Source organism: Laetiporus sulphureus (genome assembly GCF_001632365.1).
Source record: "Laetiporus sulphureus 93-53 unplaced genomic scaffold LAESUscaffold_9, whole genome shotgun sequence".
Lineage (NCBI taxonomy): Eukaryota > Fungi > Basidiomycota > Agaricomycetes > Polyporales > Laetiporaceae > Laetiporus > Laetiporus sulphureus.
Window position 1 is genome coordinate 217,588 of NW_024468518.1, and position 14,332 is coordinate 231,919.

Sequence of the window (14,332 nt, forward strand, 5' to 3'; positions counted from 1 at the left end):
ATGAGCTATGTACATACATTGATAACTAAACTACAGACTGAAAACATATTGCCCTGCAATAAGCCCGGGGCTTAGGCTGAGCTGAGCCCGAGCCAAGCCCGAGCCCTCATAGAGGGCCTGGCTTGTGATTATGGCAAGCCTGAGCCTCCTTAAGCTGAGCCCAAGCCCAGGCTTTCAGGCCAAGCCTGGCCCTGAAATCACTAGACAAAGTAGTGAGATATTCACTCTCCTCTTGCTAAGGCCTTTGATACAGCTACTGCACATTCACCCACAGGTTACTAGGTTTACTGTACCAGCTCTTAGCAAGCGTACGAGCTTACTACCTCTTGAGAGCGATATTAGAGTGAGCACCAAAGGTTAAGAACAGAGAACGGTTCCTAGAGACGTAAGGTGAAAGAGGTTATCTTCCCCTGCAGTTTCCGGCCCCTTTATATAGTCGCAGACCTATAGTCTGGTGTACTAGTACAAGGGGTTTTAGCACAGCCTCTGTAGCTAATCATAGCATAAATGAAATAGAGCAAGACAAATACTAACCACTGTGAGCCAAGTAATTGGTGAGCTAATGTTAGTACAGGTGAAATGGAAAACCTGAAACACAAAGGTCTTGACTGCATGACCTGAGTGAGTAAATTGTGAAAACAAAAAACTGCTAACCCTAGCATATGTCCTCAAGACCTATAAACCATAATTTATTAGACGCTGTGTCATGTGAAACAGAAACTGTCACGTGACCATGAAAGAGATGCTGAAACTGTAACACAAGCTCCCCTCTCCAACCATCAAGACCCTTTGATGACCACTTACCAGGCTATCCCATCATCACCCCTCCTGAGGAGTCACTCTGCTGTAAACGGGGATGGTGCTATGATCAGGTATGATCTCTCAATTGTCATTGTCTTCTGCACAAAGTGGTTGAAAGCCTGCATGATCTGAGTGAGTAAATTGTGAAAACGAAAAACTGCTAACCCTAGCATATGTCCTCAAGACCTATGAACCATAATTTATTAGATGCTGTGTCACGTGAAACAGAAACTGTCATGTGATCATGAAAGAGATGCTGAAACTGTAACACAAGCTCCTCTCTCCAACCATCAAGACCCTTTGATGACCACTTACCAGGCTATCCCATCATCACCCCTCCTGAGGAGTCACTCTGCTGTAAATGGGGATGGTGCTATGATCAGGTATGATCTCTCAATTGTCATTGTCTTCTGCACAAAGTGGTTGAAAGCCAGAGGGCTGCCAGTGCAAAATAGATCTGTCTTGACAATGGACAGGCTTCAACTAATCAATATCATCCATTAGCCATCCAGGATGTTCAATCATTGCAATGAGAGGCTGGTAGATAACCAGCATGAACTCGAGAGGTGTCTTGGCATCTTCGTAGGTGATCTGATCGGAGAACATCCTAAATGTTTTGACCTCATTGTCATGGCATGCCAATGACAAAGATAGACAACTCAAATAAGAGTTCCTTTGAGGATCTCTGGATAAAAGCCAACAGCAACAAGCTGTGGTGATATGACATGCCCACTGATGAGGTCACAGTTGCTATTGCAAAGTATGACTTACTGGTGAGGCAAGGGGTGCTATCACAAAATAGAGTATGTAAACAGATGTATAGCACACTGAGAGTGTCTGGTAAGACCCCTTTATGATTATAGTGGTGGACGAAGGAGAATAAGACTGGGAGATCTCTTCTTATCTATCCTGGTCCTTATATACATGATTGTTATGCTACTGTACAGTACTACCTAAGCAAGTCACATGCTATTCTACTGGATGGTGCTACAATTGTATGACATGTCCCAATTATCCTGATTAGCTGTCTAATAATAACTCATGGAGACGGAGCTTCCTTTGAGCACATAATATTGCATCATGGCTATTGTGACATATAATGCAATGCCGAGGGGCTCAGTGTCACGTGACAATGCCAGGAGAGATCTGAGGACATGTGACTAGATGCCTTATTATTTTATCTCCTATTAGGTCATGTGATCTTTGTGCGACGTGAAATGATAAAAATAATATGCTTCTAATAGTATTTGTTCCTATAATAACTTATCAGATAAAACTGTGACATCACCCCCTTCTCAAGGTTCATCATCCCGATGAGCCAAAGCCTTTGGCATCTCACATGATTCACTTTGCAAGTGAATTGTCTGCTTTAGAAATGATTCCTGGAGCATAGCATTCGCATATGAGTTGTGTGACACGGTTGCCTATCCTGACCTTGAACAGTTTGCTGGTCACATTAGCGAGGAGCACCTTGATCTCCCCTGTGTAATCTGGGTTAATTACCCCTGCTGTGACATCAATTCCTTTGAGAGCTAGCCTGCTTCGGGGGGCCACTCAGATATATGTTCACTTTGGGGGGTCACCCACTAGCCCTGTGCCTATGAGCATTCTGGACTGTGGGGGAATGTTTAAGTCCTATGTTGACTTGACATCTCAGCTGATAGCCTCAGAAAAGTCTTTATAGGGTGCTCTGACATTTGGGTGGGTGCGGTAAAAGATCATAAATTCATCAGGGTGGTCAGACATGACAAGCTTGTGTCCTTTGCATATTTGCAGCTTGGCTCATGGAGCATCTGGATGTGTTCTATGGAATTCTTCAATCTTGTCTTTAACATTGGTGAGATTTTCCAATGATTTTCAAGTGTTATCGCTGTGGTCATAGTCTAGTCACTTGACGAGGTACTGGGTTTTGTTATACCTGACTCTAGAATCCAGAATTGCCTCTACATATGATTTCTCTTCTTCGTCTATGATGATTGGGGATTAGGGAGAGGTATGCATCCAGGAATAGAGTCTTGATGAAACATTATAAGTTTGGAAGCGTGAAACACTGGATGCAGCTTTATGTCTGCTGGCAGTTGCAGCTTGAATGATACCATTCTGACCTTTTTGAGGATTTTGAATGGTCCACAGTTCTGGGTCGCAAGCTTCTGGCTTTTGACTTTTACATGGAGATCTTTTCCTCCAATAAGCACTTCATCTTTTACTTTGAATGGGATGTCCTGCTTTTTGAGATCAAAATACCATTTCATTCTTCCTGCTGCTAATGACAGAGCAGCATGTGCTTGTTCTTGTGCTTGATCGCAGTTATGGAATAAGTGTTCCAGGGATAGATGTTGTATTTCTTTCAATATGTCAGGGGCCATTCGGGGATGTTGACCATGCTCGATGAAGAACTGAGACAGGCCTGTCAATGCTGAAGCTTGATTATCGTATGCAAATTCTGCTGTGGGCAATAGCATGACCCAGTTAGTTTGTCAGTAATTGCAATACATATGTAAGTATTGCTCCAGAATTTGATTGACTCATTCAGTCTGTCCATCCATTTCAGGATGATAGGCTGTTGACATCATCGATCTAATATGAGGTTTCTGGCAGAACTCCTGAAATAGTTTGGCCAAAAATTGTATGCCTCAATCAGATATGATCTGCGTGGATATTTCATGGAGTTTGAATACTTCATTGTAGAAAATTGATGCTACTTGAGATGCTGTCACAGTGTCATCTACTGGGTAGAAGTGGACATGTTTGGTGAATCTGTCGACGACTACCAGGATGGCAGTCTTCTTTTCTCCCCTATGGTCTGGGCTGGGTGGTAACTGTGTAATTAAGTCACAGGTGATCATTTCTCAAGGTCCCTCTGATATTGGATTGGGTTGTAATAGTCCGTAAGGTTTTTGCTTGATTGTCTTGTTTCATTGACAAGTTACGCAACCTTGAACATACTTCTTAACATCAATGGTGAGCCCTGGCCACCAATAGTTCCTGCTGACTAGCTCCTTTTCTCTTCTGAGCAGCAATCCATGCTCAAAGTTCCACTCTTGAAGGTCCTTTCTGAACTCCCACTTGCCAGTTTTTAGTAGGTGCTGGTAACCTTTGGTCATTTCATCATCTTGTAGTGCCGACTTCACTCTTTCTAGAAGTTTTGCATCATCAACTTCGAAGGAATGAGTGGCTGAGATTGCATGAATGGTAAAATATTTGGGTTGAAGTAAAGTTTGTCCTGAATTGTTATTGCTCACCCCCTTCTCATGGTTTGGCCTCCTGGACAGAGGATCAGCACACTGATACACACTGAAACATTCTGCGCTCAGAAATTCTTCTGTCACAGATTTTCACCACAAAGTTTGCACGTGACTTTTTTCACATCACAGATCACGTGCTTCACCAATATCCCACACCACTCAGCCACAGACGTGATGTGTAGGGATCAGGTGATAGTTCATATCACATGTTATGGTCCAGATCCGTGGATGATACGGTTGGATCTGCCTATTCCAGGATACAATGGAGGCACCCATTTGGGAACAAAGGGAACAAGGACTATTATTACGCATCAGCCTTTCGCTTCCTATCAGTTTAGCCAGAAGCCCATATAGGCACGATGTTCCCACCGACGAACAAAGAGAAACTGTCACAAAGCACCAAAGCACTTAACCCAATTCAGGGCAAGTCTGCTTTTGTGACCTGCACAAATGATCCCACATAAAAAGCCTGCCACAAGGGCTAGGCTGAGGATGCACACAGTGGTATGCAGTCTGGAAATGGGGCTCAAAGGGCCCTTAGCCTTATGCTCACAACAAAGGGGTGAATTGGCTTGTTAGGCCGCATACAATAGAATAATGAATCTAAGGTCCTTCCTTAGATCCTCATGGGCTTTATATACATGTAGGGCAGGGCCCCTGGCACTGTGCTACTTGTGAGACCTCAGATACCTACATGTGAACATGTTGCCAAAACTGGTAATGGTTCTGGGCTTTGCTATGACAACTATCTACAATGGCCGTGGATATGCTGAGGTAATCCTATCTAATCCAATGAGATAAATGCCTGTCAGTGGGCCCACTGTTGAGGGGCCAATGGGTGATGCCCAACAGGGCACATTACAACAGTTGCAACATTAAATAAGAGGATTTGTCTAGACTCGGAATAATGAGTGTGACAATCAGTCTTCATCTGGATAGGGTTGTGAGAAGATCTAGCCTATCCTGTACCTGGCTATACTGTATGCCAGTTGGTAGGGGGATCCTCTGTTGTGGTACCTGCCTATTGGTTTAGGTGGTAAAGTGGTGCCACTATCTTGAGTGGCGAATTGGGTGCTTGCTAGCTTGATGGTCCAATGAGTTCCTTTCTGAGCAAGTGGCCTGGTATCATGTAATCAATGCCTGATAACTTTCAAATAGGGCAAGTGGCCAGTGTCACGTGACTGGGTGGCTGAATCATGGGCGCTTGGTGGTCGTGTGGTAGACACAGTCATGTCTGCGATGTATGTGGCCGTATTATGCTGTTTGTCCAAGTATTCACTTTGCGAGACCAATATGAGGTTGGCGTCCAATTAGCCACTTCAAATGAGGACTTTAATTGCATGAAAAGAAGGGTGCCACTTTATACTGTGACAGAAACCCAAGATAGGCATGATGTTCGCAACCATTGCTGCGGCAGCCATCAATCTTCTCACTGACTGTTCTACTTACAGACAGGGCATTGTTCCATGTACGGCTATTAGCTTATACCCGCAGTTAGGTAGCTTATGTAAGATAGCCCACTGTACATGTATATAAGACCAGCATGTAGAGGATGAAACTTCAGATTGTTTCTCCTCATCTACCACCCAGTTGACCACTGAGCTTTCCAAGCTCCATTATATATCTATCATCTTTCCATATGCTTGCTACACAGCTAGTGAGTGTTAGGCTCTTTAGCCACATTTGGGATCAGGGAGATCAGGGCAGCACGTTCCACGTGACCATTCCTTTTTTAGTCTTTTGATCTCTTGTCCAGCATCGCTGTGACATTAGAAACAATCTAACATTTTCTGTGCCCCTGCTTAGTGTTTAACACAAGCAGCCACGTATTTTCAGCACAAGCAGTTTCAGCCATAGTGTGTGGCTTTTTTGACACAAATTCCAATCTGACTTCTACCAGGCATGAGCCTCAGCAAGACACTGAGCAGCTCAAGCCAACAAAGCACAAGGCCACCAAGGAAGAAGATATCTACACTGGCTACAAATGCCTCGAGACCAACAAAAGAGCGAGGGAGACTCCTCACTCCTGCATCCCTAGGCGCTTCATCCACAGATCATCAGAGAGCAGCTGCAAGGGTAGTAGACACCACGCATATTAGAGTTCAAGGCATCATTCACTGACCTCGCAGTCACACCCCCCTGCTCAAATGATACAAGCCCAGGATCGGACGTCTCACTACAGGTGATCGCAAGCCAAGACCACCACCCAAGATCATCACCAGCAATGCCATTCCCCCTGCCATCATAGCACCACAGCCAGTACGACCACTCCCTAATTTTGTCAAAGTTATCATGCATGCATGACCCATCTGTCCACTTCCATCCAGAGTCAGGCTCACACTACACCTCGAGACCCTCAAGAAGCAGGTATCTGCTACTCACTTCAGGCTCCAACCCTTACTAGAAGGCTATTGGAAATGCCTCGATGACAATCTGAGAGGCAGAGGACTACAGTGCCTATCATCAGAGTTAGACAAGGTCTGCGCAGACCTTTACATGGGAGCTCAAGAATACACATTCATTGAGAAACAGGTCATCAACATGGTCTGCCTAGAGATAGGCAGAATCAGCTTCAAGCAGTTAGAAAAACAGGAGATGTTAGATAAGATAGTTAGGGAGCTGTTCGAAATCTCGAAAAAGCGATACTTTAGCTTCTTGTACTAGATATATTTTTATCCACACAATGTCAGAGTCTGGTCATGCCCACATATCTACAGTGACCCACAAAACTGTTGATAAGATTGCTTACTTCGACTTGTATAGTAAATATCTCTTCAACCACTGGGTCAAATAAATTACATAGGGGCCTGTTTGAAAGCCTATTATCATGGCTTTCTAATGCAGTTTTGCTTATATTATTAGCAGTTTTTGATCCCAAGATATTCAATACTCTTTGAGGGTCACTCTTATCAACAGTTTTGTGGCACACACACAAGTTCTCAGAAAATTGTGATTCCTGATGTGTTGACAGGGTTCTTTGTGGGAATATTGATTGATGTTCATGTTTCAACATGAACAATGTATAAACAGTCATACACAACTCTTCACACTCAATCAACATCATGCCAAAAGCTGTTGCTACTGAAACTGTCAATCATGTCATCTCTTTGCTTCAGAATGGCAAATCTCTTCGAGAAATTGAAGCTCTGACTGGTCTACACTATTCTACCATCAGTAAACTGTGCTCCACACACTGCCCCACCATTTCTAAGGCCAAAGGAGGACATCCTTCCCTTCTTACTACTGCCAATCTTCGCTATGCTACTCGACTCATTGGAACTGGCAAGGCTACCACATCTCCTGCTGTGGCCAGAGCTCTTGGAGATGTTACTGGGAGGGTTGTCAATGCAGAGACAGTGCGAAGAGGGTTGAAGAAGGCAGGAATGAAGGCTGTAGTGAAGTGAAAAAGGCCTTTACTCTCTGCAAGGCACCGAAAGGAGAGGATGGACTTCGCTTTGGCTCACCAGTATTGGACTGTAGAGGACTGGAGAAGGGTGGTATGGTCAGATGAGACAAAGATCAACCGGATGGGGTCAGATGGAAGGAAATGGGTGTGGAAGAAGCCAGGGGAGAGCCTCAGTGATAGGTTGGTGGAAGGGACCCAGAAGTTTGGAGGTGGATCCTTGATGATGTGGGGCTAAGGATGGATGCAGACCTTTATGTCAGCATTTTGGAGGATGCGCTGCAGAACAGCCTGGAGGATTGGGGCAAAACTGTGGAGGATGTGGTGTTTCAGCAAGACAATGACCCCAAGCACACCAGCAAGAAGGCCAAGGATTGGTTCAAAGACCATGATTTCAATACCATGCTATGGCCCTCTCAATCCCCAGATCTCAATCCCATAGAGCATTTGTGGGGTCACCTCAAAAGGAAGCTTGCAGAGTATCAGGAGCCACCAAAGGGAATTACTGAGTTGTGGGAAAGGGTAGAGAAGGAATGGGAGGCTATTGGGAAGGAAGTGTGTCAGAATCTGATTGAAAGTATGCCAAGGAGGGTGAATTCAGTTGTGAATGCAAAGGGAGGCTATACCAAGTACTGAAAGTACGAGTTTTGTAGAACCTGAATATGTGCCACAAAACTGTTGATAAGAGTGGCCCTCAAAGAGTATTGAATATCTTGGGACTAAAAAATGCTAATAATATAAACAAACCTGCATTAGAAATCCATGATAATAGGCTTTCAAATGAGTTGCTATGTCATTTATTTGACCCAGTGGTTGAAGAGATATTTACTATACAAGTCGAAGTAAGCAATCTTATCAACAGTTTTGTGGGTCACTGTACATTCACACAGAGAATGCAGGACGTGCTACGCCCAAACATCGAGGCACACGACGGAAGCACACCTCATGCTTCTAGACAAGCATCACCAGAGCTCACACCACAAGACTTCGCATCACAACTCAGAGGGCCATCATCCCTGACTCCATCACTCCTCCCTGCCTACATACCTCTCACATGGTTGTATGACAGACACGAATATAAGCATCTTGAAGATGCTATCAGACAGTCCACACCTGAAGAAATATCCGACAACATTCACGAATGGGTGATCATCGTCATGAAGTCACTAGTCGACAATGAGCTCAAGAAAATGTATAATGTACTCAGCGACAAGATGTATGAGCATAAAAGAATTCTTGAGACCTCAATTGTGTCAGCACAAACAGAGCGATGACTCAAGGAGGTGGTACTCAAGTCCGAGAATGAGAAACTCTCAGACAAGATCAAAGCTCAGGATGCACACATGGTCATCCTCAACGATGAAATCACCAATACCCAGGGAGCCATGTTAGACATGGGAAAGAAAATGATGGAACTAGGCAGTGAGGATACCAAGCTGCATCATGAGTGAGCTTCACTTAAAGCAAGCGGTGTCACAATGATGCAAGGTCACACCTCAGGCACGGTTCAACCACACAAGCCACATGTTAAGATAGCTGAACCTCCACACTACTCGGGCAAAGGAAGTCTGGAGCATTAGCTCCAATAACTCAGCATCTGGATGCGGTGGAACGAGATCAATGATGATGAATGCAAGATTACCACAGCACTGCTGCACCTAGAAGAAGGCGCATTCACATACATGTTGGAATATGTGACCAAGGCAGCAGCATGGCAGGCACTCGATACTTGGGAAGACTTCATCGACATCCTCAAAGTCAACTACAGGACTTTCGACCCAGACAAGGATGCACAACAGCACTTGAAGGAGATCTGTGCAAAGACCTACCCTACTATGGTTTTCTTCACAGAAATGTTCTGCCAATGGGCCACTTAGACCAACTTAGAGCACACTGCGCTCATCAGATACATCGCTGAACATCGAGACAAAGACATACGCCAAGCAATGGTGACATTGAGACAGTCTAGGTATCGTCGACCTGACCACATGGCCGGAGTATCTCGACCTATGCCTTCAACTTGAGTCCAAGTTCAAAGCTGACAAGGCAGGACAGTGCGGAACAACAATGGCATCATCATCACAGGCATCAAGAGCCTGGAAAGATCCTAATGCAATGGATGTGGACCACGTGTCCCAACTCATCAAGAAACAGAAAGGATGGCTGGAAAAGAAGCTCTGTGTATGCTGCGGAAAGCATCCCTTCATATTCAAACAATGTTGCCCAGACCCCAAGTACAACGGCAAACTCAAAATGCCAAGATGGGAGCAAGTGACCAGGGCAGTAACCACACCAGCGGCATCAACCAGTTCTGATGACAGCAAGGTAAGAGAAGAGGCAGTTTGAGCTTTGCTCACCAGCTATGATGTGAAGAATAAGGAGGTGGAACTGGACCAGCTGTCGAAGCAGCTAGGATCATGGAGGTGGAAAGTGATGAGGATTTTCTTAGGTGGGTTCTCTGATGTCTGTCCAGAGCTCCCATAGAGAATGTAATAGTACCTACTCGCTCTCGCATGTACCAGTTTCAAGTTTTCTATATATTGCATCAACTGGTTCGTCAAAACATGCGATTGATTTACCTGTTCACCTCAAACAGGGAGTAAGGGAAGTCCAGACTGAGGCACTCCTCGATTCAGGAGCATATTCATATTATATCAACCCATGGCTGGTTGATCGGTTGAATTTTGCTACGATCTCTCTCGAGAAAGAGATCAGGGTTAATAATGCAGACACATCTCACAACAAGGGTGGAACTATTAAGAAAAGGGTTCTTCTAAGTATAACTATGGGAAACCACACAAGCAGACAGAGTCTTCTGATTATCGACATAGGCCATAAGGACGTTATACTAGGCATGAGTTTCCTCAAGGAGCACAATCCTGAAGTAGATTGGGGAAAACTCAACATTGAATTCACCCGATGCTCACACAGATGTGCACCCTCACAGGTAGCAGTCCAGGAGGAGGACCTGGAAGACACAAACATCCCCCACATCGAAGACTTAATGGAGTTTGTCAGTTCCCAGGAGTTAGGTGACACCTGGAATGACATGGACAGCTTCATTAAATGGGTGTCATTATCAGAAGACCCTGATGCACAAGCTGTAGCATCACTCATCATGGGTCTTGACACCAAGAGGAATCAGGATAGAACACCGCAGAACAGAGAACAGGACAAAGACTACTGGTCAGCCTATGTCTCCAAACACTTTCACGAGTATGGTGACGTGTTCTCCAAGAAGCAGTTGAAATGAATGCCCACAAGAAAGCCCTATGATCATCCCATTGAACTTGTTCCAGAGGCATCATTACCATGCCCGGCAAAGCTGTATCCTATGAACCTACAGGAAAGGAATTCACTCGACACGTAGATAGATCAAGAGTTGGCCAAGAGATATATCAAGAGATCAAGGAGTCCAACAGCAGCACCTGTCTTCTTCGTCAAAAAGAAAAACAGATCACTGAGATTAGTACAAGACTACAGGAACCTCAATGCAGTAACAAAGAAGAACAAGTTCCCAATCCCATGCATTTCAGACTTTATCGACAGACTCTCACAAGCTAGGATATTTACAAATTTTGATCTGAGATGGGGGTTCAACAACATAAGGATCAGGGAAGGAGACGAAGAAAAAGCCACCTTCATCATGCATTGCGGCCTCTTCGAACCCATCGTAATGTATTTCAGTTTCTGCAATGCTCCCAGCACCTTCCAAACTATAATGAATATGGTCCTCGAAGACTTAATTCGTATAGGGAAGGTAGTGGTCTACTTAGACAACATCCTCATTTTTATGGATGACCTCGAAAAACACCGACAACTAGTAAAGGCAGTTCTACAGCACCTCCGAGACAATGACTTATATGCCAAACTGTAGAAATGCTTCTTTGAACAGTCCTCAATCGAGTATCTTGGAATGATCATCAGCAATACTCGATACAAATGGACCCTGCTAAAGTCGAAGGTGTCCTTGGCTGGCCAGCACCTACTAAGGTCAAACAAGTATAGGCCTTTTTAGGATTTGTGAATTTCTATAGGCGATTTATAAAGGACTTTGCAAAACTCGCATGACCTTTAACGCTTCTCACCTGTAAGGACGTGCCCTGGCAATGAAAGGAAGAGCAAGACCAAGCCTTCAGTGCACTCAAAATGGCATTCACCTTAGCCCCAATTCTACAACTCCCCAATGACACTGCACCATACCGTCTGGAAACTGATTCTTCAGACTATGCAACTGGGGCAGTACTTGAACAATTGGGCGAAGACAAGCTATGGCATCCAGTCACATACTACTCCAAATCACTCAACAAACATGAGAGAAACTATGAGATTTATGACAAGGAGATGCTTGCTATTATTCAGGCACTAGAAGAATACCGGCACTACTTAGAAGGACACCCAGAACCCATTGAGATTTGGTCAGATTATCTCAACCTTACATACTTTCACCAGACACAGAGGTTATCCCAGTGCCAGGTGTGCTGGGCATTATTTCTCACCTGATTCAATTTCATACTTAGTCACTGACCTGGAAAGACAATGCTACATGCCAATCCTCTGTCCAGGAGGCCAGACCATGAGAGGGGGGTAGACAGCAACAATTCGAATCAAATGCTGCTAAAACCCAAATTTTTCGCTATCAATGCGATTTGACCTGCTCATGCATCTGAAGTTGATGATGCTCAACTACTGGAAAGGATCAAGAAGGCACTCACAGATAACATGATGATGAAGGATTATCGTGCACTTTTAACTACAGGATAGTGCGAATTTGGGAAAAACCTCGCAGAATGGAACTTTGAGCATGAACTGCTGCTCCATCGTGGAAAGGTTTATGTCCCCAAGGATCAACAGCTATGCCTTGACCTAATAAAGCTCCATTATGACACATTACCAGCCAGACACCCAGGCAGGTTCAAGACATTGGAGCTCATTACTCAGAACTATTGGTGGCCAGGAATGTCTGTAATGATTAAAAAATACGTACAAGGTTGCGACAGTTGTCAACGCAATAAGTACTCAAGGGAAAACCCATACAGACTATTACAACCCAATGATATACCAGGAGGACCATGGGAGATCATCACAGTCAATCTTATCACTCAACTTCCTCCAGTCATGGACTTTAGGGGAGAAAAGAAGACGGCAACACTTGTCGTCATAGACAGACTCATGAAGCGAGCACACTTTTATGCAACAGATGATACAGTCACCTCGTCCCAAGTCGCTAATGTATTCTATAATAAAGTCTTCAAACTCCACAGATTACCATGCCAGATTATCTCAGACAGAGGTACTCAATTTGCGAGTAAACTATTCCAGGAGTTCTGCCAGAAGCTCAGTATAAAGTCTACAATGTCTACAGCATATCACCTCCAAACAGATGGTCAGACAGAAAGGGTTAACCAGGTGTTGGAACAGTACCTTCGCATGTACTGCAACCACAGACAAAATGATTAGGTCTACTATCTGCCGACAGCAGAATTCTTATACAATAATCAGACCCATGAGTCCACCGCACTTTCCCCATTCTTTGTCAAATATGAATGACATCCAAAGATGGCCCCAGATGTACATGAATCAATATGTCACCCTTCATTGGAACATCTATTCGCCCACTGATCCGAGGCACAAGAACAGGCAAAGGCAGCATTGGAAGTTTCTGCTTCACAGATGAAATGGTACTTCGATGAGAAAAAGGGAGAAGTCCCATTCAAAGTCGGTGACCTAGTATTACGCAAAGGGAAAGATCTCAGAGTAAAAGTCAAATCCGCGAAGCTAGGCACACAAAACTTCGGACCTTACAAAGTACTTCAGAAGCTAGGTCCAGTCACATTCAGACTAGAGTTGCCCAAGCAAATGAAAGTTCATCCGGTCTTTCATGCTAGCAAGTTAATCATGTATCATCAAGACACGGTCACAAACCGTGAATCCCCAAAGCCCCCAGCCATAGAAATTGAAGGAGAACCAGAATTCGAAGTTGAAGAAATACTAGACTTCAAGGTCATGAGGGGAAGGGTCCAATATCTCGTCAAATGGAAAGGCTATGACCATTTCGACGATACATGGGAACCCCAAACAAATCTCACCAACGCTAATGAGCTTCTTCAAGAATTTCACCAGCAATACCCAGATGCACCCAAAGCACCAATCAGGATTGTCACATTTGGTGGAAAACGCTTCGAACTGTCCTCATATGAAGTTGTCCTGAAATCCACACACAGAATCAACATGTCCGACCACCCAGACGAGTTCTTTCTATATCACAAAATGACAGACCTCGCCAAATCAGCCAAGAAATCCTTAAGTGAGGCAGCCAGATGAGATATTTATGCAGCAGAGATGCATGAAATTCTCCCACATTCACGAGCTGTGGTAGGAACAGGAGTCACCATTGACCCTCCAAAACACACCTATACATGAATAGCTCCACGAAGTGAACTGGCTTCCTGAGGAATTGATGTGGGCACAGGAGTCGTTGACCCAGACTACATGGGAGAACTTAAGGTTGTACTGATTAACACAACAGATTTCATATTTTGGTCAAGCCAGAAGACACGATAGCCCAGATAATATTTAAATATTATGCAGAAGGGCTTCCCTCCAGAAGCTACCAACCGCTATGAGCAACAAGAAGAGGAAACAAGGATTTTGGCTCCTCAGGACAATGAGCCTTGAGAGGGGGGTAGTGTCACAGATTTTTGTCACAAAGTCTGCACGTGACTTTCCTCATGCCACAGATCACGTGCTTCACCAATATCTCATGCCACTCAGCCACAGACATGATGTGTAGAGATCAGATGGTAGTCCACATCACATATTATGGTCCAGATCCGTGGATGATACAGTCGAACCTGTCTATTCCAGGATACAATAGAGGCAC